General features: G+C 42.6%; 1 non-coding gene and 1 pseudogene across 1 annotated transcript in view; both read left to right on the top strand.

Moving 5' to 3' along the window:
- Window positions 1–5042: 5042 nt before the first annotated feature.
- On the top strand, window positions 5043–5194 carry LOC142355382 (5.8S ribosomal RNA; annotated as a pseudogene).
- A 1683-nt stretch (window positions 5195–6877) lies between these two features.
- Window positions 6878–8425, top strand: part of LOC142355383 (large subunit ribosomal RNA) — a 3522-nt gene continuing 1974 nt past the window's right edge. Inside the window, exon 1 of the ribosomal RNA XR_012761195.1 lies at window positions 6878–8425. This exon is cut by the window's right edge and continues 1974 nt beyond it. This is a non-coding gene — a ribosomal RNA (large subunit ribosomal RNA).

Here is an 8425-nt window from a genome sequence, read left to right on the forward strand (position 1 = left end):
GGAAATGCTCACAGAGCGCTATCTACCAGTACACATAGTATTATGCTGTTTCTAGTACGCGCGAGCCGAAACATCAGCATGTGAAATGTGTAATCGTGGGTAACTCTAAGTGTGTAGAGTACTGTGTAGTAACTAGTAGCCATGCCAAAGCATGCATTGAAACTCTTCGTGATTTAAAAAGCTCAAAGCAAGATTGACGAGGCCGCAAGGCTATGTCTTTCTAAATTCGAACAAATCGAAAGATTGTTCAAAGTACAATTAAACTGATTGATCCTGTCAGTTGCCATATGCTTGTCTGAAAGACTAAGCCATGCATGTGCAAGCGAAGCTTGAAAAAGTGGAACCGCGAATGGCTCATTAAATCAGTTACTATCTATTAGTTGATTTGCAAGCTAAATGAATAACTGCGGTAACCCTGCAGCTAATGCATGCTGATTGTCCGACACTGTCGGAGACTTTTACAAGACTACACCGGGTGATTTGCTAAGTACAGACACATCCCGTGATGAGTCCTAGTAACTGAAAGATCCCAGATAGCTTCGGCTTGGGGACGGAACTTCCGAATTTCTGACCTATCAACCTATGATGGTAGTGTAACGGACTACCATGGTTGTGACGGGTAACGGGGAATCAGGGTTCGATTCCGGAGAGGGAGCCTTAGAAACGGCTACCACATCCAAGGAAGGCAGCAGGCACGCAAATTACCCACTCTCCGCACGAGGAGGTAGTGACTAGAAATAATGATATGAACCTTTATGGTTTGTAATCAGAATGGAATGGACTTAAAAGCTCCATTGATGAACGAGTAGAGGGCAAGTCTGGTGCCAGCAGCCGCGGTAATACCAGCCTCTACAAGCGTATGCAATAGTTGCTGCGTTTAAAAAGCTCATAGTTGGATCTGTTTGAGTAGAACGGCAACATGGTCTTCAGTTAAATCTGTTGACTCGTTCCGCTCATCCTTCGCATCGAAGAAATAGTTTGCACTTAAATGTGACGAACTGTGGAAACGGTGTTTTCACCCTGAGAAAATTAGAGTGTTCAAAGCATCCTTTGGGATCGAATAATAAAGCATGGAATAATGGAGAATGACCCGCTACTCGATTGATGCCGGTTGGCTGAGTGCGGTAATGATTGAAAGGAACAGACGGGGGCATTTGTATTGCTACGTTAGAGGTGAAATTCTTGGATCGTGGCAAGACAAACTACTGCGAAAGCATTTGCCAAGAATGTTTTCATTAATCAAGAACGAAAGTCAGAGTATTGAAGAGGATTAGATACCCTCGTAATTCTGACCATAAACTATACCAACCTACAATTTGTCAAAGTCGATCTTGACTTGGCAAGAGATTAACCGGGAAACCAAAGTTTATTGGTTCCGGGGGAAGTATGGTTGCAAAATCGAAACTTAAAGGAATTGACGGAAGGGCACCACCAGGAGTGGAGCCTGCGGCTTAATTTGACTCAACACGGGAAAACTCACCCGGTCCAGACATCTTAAGGATTGACAGATTGAATATCTTTCATGATTATATGGGCGGTGGTGCATGGCCGTTCTTAGTTAGTGGAGTGATCTGTCTGGTTAATTCCGATAACGAACGAGATCTTCTCCATCTAAATAATGAAATTCACTATATGTGAATTCAAACACTTCTTAGAGGAACTATGCGGAATTAAATACCGCAGATGAAGTGAGGCTATAACAGGTCTGTGATGCCCTTAGATGTTCTGGACTGCACGCGCGCTACACTGTGTACTTTTAGATTGAGTACTCAGCCCTTGGTCCGAAATGGACTGGGCAATCAGAGAAAAGTACAGCGCTTCAAGGGGATCGTCTGTTGTAACTTGCAGACGTGAACCAGGAATTCCTGGTACTTATGAGTCAACAACTCATAGGGATTACGTCCCTGCCCTTTGTACACACCGCCCGTCGCTACTACTGATTGGATAGTTAAGCAAGAATTGCAAATTCCTACTGTTGGGACTTCGGTCTCCGGCAACGGGATGAAGCGGATCGAGCTTAATTGTCTAGAGGAAGTAAAAGTCGTAACAAGGTTTCCGTAGGGGAACCTGCGGAAGGATCAGTGATTGATTCCTTCGGGCATGGCTGCTGGTAGAGGCCATGTCTGTAGTGCGCATGACGCTCTGTCGCTAGAGATTGCTTGGCAACCAATCTCGAATTATGTATCGAGCTCAAAAACTACTTGTGTGGATACATAGTTCAGCAGTCATGGCAAGGGACTGCTTAAAGGGAGACTAGTTAGCAAAAGCAGCCTAGCAGAACTGCAGCTATCTAGATCTCAGAAGCTGGGTTATAGAAGCCCAGCTATAGACTTGTGAATGAGAAAGGCCTAAAAAGGTCCACAAGTCGCGTGGTTAGAACCGACACGCAAAAATCCCAGCGAGTGACAGAGCGTTGCGCTGTTCAGTGGGAAAGAGTTGAGCTACTCGGGGCGCCCACTGAACTTGCTCCGAGCCAAAGGCTCGAAAAAACACAGCTTAGCCTCAGATCCTTTACATAGAAGGCTAGCTAAAATAAACTTACCTTGGACGAGGGTAAAGTTTAGTCAGTTCTTAGGGGAGAGTAATCCACAGCTTCTCGCCCTCTGAACATTCTCCCAGATATGTAGGTCTGGGAGAGTCTCCTCCTGTTCTTCGGAATCTGGAGGTAGACAAAGACAGTACGATACGATCTTGCATCGGGATGACTAACCGATAATGATCATAATCTGACAATTTTTCCGGCTTGAGGCACCGGAGTCAGATTAAAGACACATACTGAACTAAAGGCGTATGTGCAAAGCTTGTCGGAGTGTAGAGAGTCAAGCTGAGTTGACTCGTCACGTGGTGATGACAACAGCCATGTGCAAAACACTCACAACTTTATCGTCTATGTGGAAAAGGTTGCTAACAGCGCTCTCTATGAGAGGCCCTCGCATATAACTATACGAGGAAAAGGCGATAGAGTTGTTTGAATGTGGGGCAGGTTCATCGACAAGCTAAGTTGATCACATTCTTGTTGTGGCATCCTACTAGAATTGGTCACGGTCTGCACCAACTCTCCCCAAGTTGGCCAGACTTAAAACTAGAAATAAGGTTTGCAGCTATGTGAACCTAGAAACTGTAAAGGAGTTGAAAGAACTTAAAGGAATTGAAAGAGGCCTTGAGGTATATCCTCTTGGTAAAGACCCACAAAAGCTCACAAAAGTGGCTTCGAAGGGCAAAACTGGTTCATCCAAAACAATTGGAGAGCTTAAAGCAGAACCAATTCGAATGAAACACTATTGGTGAAACTTCATCATGAGAACGTCACAAGCTGATCACGCTCTATGATATGACTAGTATTATGTTGCTTCTAGTAGGCTAAGCGCAAGCCGAAACATCAACATGTGAAAGTCGTAGAATTTTGCAATCAAACTGTGGCTAGTACTGTGATGTTACTAGTAACCTGGTGTTCCGTCATATGGCCAAGAGAGCATTTGAAGGCGAAACTTCTGCATGGGAAAGCTGCATCATGATCAAAATTTTATATCGAGTATTATGTTGACGTTAGTAGGCCTTGGCCGAAAACGCAGCATGTGAAAGGTATAGATAAAAGTTATTGTTGCAGTCAGTACTGTGTAGTTACTAGTAGCTGGATTTAAGCTCAAAATGAGACACTGTTGGTGAAACTTCATCATGAGAATGTCACAAGCTGATCAAGCTCTATGATATGACTAGTATTATGTTGCTTCTAGTAGGCTAAGCGCAAGCCGAAACATCAACATGTGGTAGAATTTTGCAATCAAACTGTGGCTAGTACTGTGATGTTACTAGTAACCTTTTTCTTACGTCATATGGCCAAGAGAGCATTTGAAGGCGAAACTTCTGCATGGGGAAGCTGCATCATGAACAAAAGTTTATATCGAGTATTATGTTGGACGTTAGTAGGCCCCTGGCCGAAAAGCGCAGCATGTGAAAGGTATAGATAAAAAGTTATCGTTGCAGTCAGTACTGTGTAGTTACTAGTAGCTGGATTTAAGCTCGAAATGAGACACTGTTGGTGAAACTTCATCATGAGAACGTCACAAGCTGATCACGCTCCATGATATGACTAGTATTATGTTGCTTCTAGTAGGCTAAGCGCAAGCCGAAACATCAACATGTGAAAGTCGTAGAATTTTGCGATCAAATTGTGGCTAGTACTGTGATGTTACTAGTAACCTTGTGTTACGTCATATGGCCAAGAGAGCATTTGAAGGCGAAACTTCTGCATGGGGAAGCTGCATCATGAACAAAAGTTTATATCGAGTATTATGTTGACGTTAGTAGGCCCTGGCCGAAAGCGCAGCATGTGAAAGGTATAGATAAAAGTTAGCGTTGCAGTCAGTACTGTGTAGTTACTAGTAGCTGGATTTAAGCTCGAAATGAGACACTGTTGGTGAAACTTCATCATGAGAACGTCACAAGCTGATCACGCTCTATGATATGACTAGTATTATGTTGCTTCTAGTAGGCTAAGCGCAAGCCGAAACATCAACATGTGAAAGTCGTAGAATTTTGCAATCAAACTGTGGCTAGTACTGTGATGTTACTAGTAACCTTTTCTTACGTCATATGGCCAAGAGAGCATTTGAAGGCGAAACTTCTGCATGGGGAAGCTGCATCATGAACAAAAGTTTATATCGAGTATTATGTTGACGTTAGTAGGCCCTGGCCGAAAGCGCAGCATGTGAAAGGTATAGATAAAAGTTATCGTTGCAGTCAGTACTGTGTAGTTACTAGTAGCTGGATTTAAGCTCGAAGTGAGACACTGTTGGTGAAACTTCATCATGAGAACGTCACAAGCTGATCACGCTCTATGATATGACTAGTATTATGTTGCTTATAGTAGGCTAAGCGCAAGCCGAAACATCAACATGTGAAAGTCGTAGAATTTTGCGATCAAACTGTGGCTAGTACTTTGATGATGCTTGTAGCCAACCGAATTGGTTGAAAAGCCCAATAAGTAAGCTAACTTGGGAGAGCTTGTTGGAAACCAAATGCTACTAGATTGGTCCAAATACATCCTTCAACAGGGGATCACTTGGCTCGCTTTACGAAGAGGAGCACAGCTATATGTGTTAATTCGGTATGAATCGCAAGATTTGTTTACCGACCTCTCTAACGCAAAAGGCGGTCTCGGCTTCGGCTGTTGACTGCGTCCGATTCAGGGTTATATAACTCTCGATTGAACACATTGATGTTCTATTGTTGGTGCTTCCAATAAAATTGGAACACTTAAAGCAGAACCGATTCAAATAATAGCATTCTGATCAATGATTGCATTCCTTGATCAAGAACTGCTGGAGTCATTGTGATGGCGAATTTTCTTCATAAGAAAATTGCAAAGAGACGGAACTTAATGAGACTAGTATTATGTTGTTTCTAGTAAGCGGAAGCTGAAACAGCAACATGTGAAAATCAAGTTTTGTTCAATGATCTCGAGGCGATAAGTACTATGAAGCAACTAGTAGCCTAAGCATGACTCAGATTTGAGACAGTCAAAAAGACTGGCGAAACTTCTTCACATGAAAGTTACATAGAGAACTACAAATGTATACAGCGAGTATTATGTTGTTTCTAGTAGGCGAAAGCTGAAACATCAACATGTGAAAGTTGTCTGCAAACTGTAGAACGATATGTGATTAGTACTGTGCTGTTACTAGTAGCCAGTCTGACTGTAGAAGCCAAGACAAAGGGAAACTAATGCATCTGAAAAGGACAAGTTATGGAAAGGTATGCACGATAAGTATTATGTTGTTTCTAGTAAGCGGCAGCTGAAACATCAACATGTGAACGTCGTTGTGTACAGTAACCTAGAACTATATAGTCCTTAGTAACGTGCATTTACTAGTACCTGTAATTGGTATTCAGACTCAGGCAGTTTGGAATAGTTTGGCAAAGATGCACCAGAGAAAACTGGGATTTGATACAGAAATTGTTGAATACAAGTATTATGCTGCTTCTAGTAGGTTGAATCCGAAACATCAGCATGTGAAAATTGAAAACATTTCTGGTTCGAATTGTCACAAGTATTTGGTGATCTGAGTAGCCAAACTCACTACAACGCCAATTGAAGGCAAAAATTCTCAACGGGAAAAGCTATTCTCATTGAATGAGCTAACAAGACGAGTATTATGTTGCTTCTAGTAGGCGAAAGCCAAAACATCAACATGTGAAAGTCTTGCTGAACAAATTTAATGTTGTTGAGCTCAGTACCGTGTGAATTAGTAGCCATAATTGGCGAGCGAAAATTGAACTGGCGAAACTTCGTCTTTGGAAAATTGCAGATGCCGAGCACTTATTTTGCAACGAGTATTATGTTGACTGTAGTAAGCGAAAGCCGAAACAGCAACATGTGAAAGCTGTTGAAATTTGTGGTCATTTTGCAATAAGTACAAGGAGTGTAACTAGTAGCCAGGTCAAAATTTGGGATAAGAATGAGCAAAAATTCTGCATGAGAACAGTTGAAATTATGAAACTAAATTACAAAGACTAGTATTATGTTGTTTCGAGTACGCGAAAGCGGAAACATCAACATGTGAACGTTTGTAACGAAGTTTCGTTAATTTTCAGCCTAGTACTGAGCAAGAACGAGTAGCCTCATCTCCAATCCCACGCAAAATGTAGTGAAATATGTGAGTGAACCTTATTCACGGTGAGGGTTTCCCGAGGTCTGTATTGCAGCGAGTATTATGTTGCTTCTAGTAAGCGAAAGCTGAAACAACAACATTTGAAAGTTGGAATTAATGACTGAATGGAAACTTCGACCTGTGTTTGATAGTAGTAGCGAACAAAACTGCTGAATCGGTTTCTGTCTCATATTGGTCAGTGAACCAATTAAGAGACAATCAACTACATAACCTGAATTGGGCGAGAGAACCCCCTTAACTTAAGCATATCAGTAAGGGGAGGAAAAGAAATCAACTGAGAATCCCTTAGTAATGGCGAATGAACAGGGAAAAGCTCATCGGGAAGAGAAATGGCAACATTTCTCGGTGTCCGGTATGGTTTGATGCTAGACTGGTGAATTTGTCCTGATGTCTACTGGAAAGTAGCATCAAAGAAGGTGAAAATCCTGTAAAGGTCATTTTCGATACCAGTCATAATGGCTCATTCCTATGAGTAGAGTTGTTTGAAAGTGCAACTCGAAGCTGGAGATATGTCTCTCCAAAAGCTAATTATAAAGCGAGACCGATAGTAAACAAGTACCGTGAGGGAAAGTTGAAAAGCACTCTGAAGAGAGAGTGAAAAGTACGTGAAACTGTTGAAGGGGAACTGGAGTGAGCGTTACCATACTCAATGCCTTGATATTATATTCTCGGCTACCGAGTAGTGTAGTTGTCGTCTTTTGGCAAATCTTGTTAATGAATCGAGCAGAAGTTTTCCTCGGAATTCTTCTTGTTGATTCTAAACAAAATGAGATAAATTGATCTTGATTGCCTGTCTGACCTCAACTTCCTATTCAATGCTCTCTACAGCCCGTCTTGAAACACGGACCAAGGAGTGTGAGTTGCTTGCAAGTGTTGTCGCTCATTGAAAGCGCACACGCGAAATGAAAGTGAACAGTGTAATTTTTATGAATTGCACTACTTTGTGTGGTGAGGGCGCCGATTCGGTGTCCCGCAACCACGGACGGTTTTGCTCTTATTGCATGACTGATCCAGAGCAAGTAGCACACGACCCGAAAGATGGTGATCTATGCTTGGGCAGGGCGAAGCCACGGGAAACCATGGTGGAAGCCCGAAGCGGTTCTGACGTGCAAATCGATCGTCTGACCTGAGCATAGGGGCGAAAGACTAATCGAACCATCTAGTAGCTGGTTTCCTCCGAAGTTTCCCTCAGGATAGCAAAAGCTTGAGCAAGATTGAAAAATCTTCGCAAAGCAATTTCATCGGTTAAAGCGAATGATTAGAGGAATGGGGGAAAATTTTTCCTTCACCTATTCTCAAACTATAAATCGGTGAGATGTCCTTGTGACTTAATTGCACTTGGACTATGAATGCAAGCTTTTTGTGGGCCGCTTTTGGTAAGCAGAACCGGCGATGTGGGATGAACCAAAAGTTGGGTTAAGGCGCCTAACTACTTGCTCATGAGTCACCACAAAAGGTGTTGATTGATACTGACAGCAGGACGGTGGTCATGGAAGTTGAAATCCGCTAAGGAGTGTGTAACAACTCACCTGCCGAATCAATCAGCCCTGAAAATGGATGGCACTAGAGCTCGTGGCCTATACCCAACCATGAATATCAATATCTAACGCAAGTTAGATTAGAGAAAAAGAGCCTCACCAGCTCAAAAATGATATTCATGTGTAGGAGGACACATTGATTGCGCTAAAGTATGCACGCAAGTGTATGCGCGAAGCGATCAATGGAGCAGATCTTGGTGGAAGTAGCAAGTACTC

The sequence above is a fragment of the Convolutriloba macropyga genome, unplaced genomic scaffold (genome assembly GCF_964194025.1).
Source record: "Convolutriloba macropyga unplaced genomic scaffold, txConMacr16.3 SCAFFOLD_4687, whole genome shotgun sequence".
NCBI classification, from domain to species: Eukaryota; Metazoa; Xenacoelomorpha; order Acoela; family Convolutidae; genus Convolutriloba; species Convolutriloba macropyga.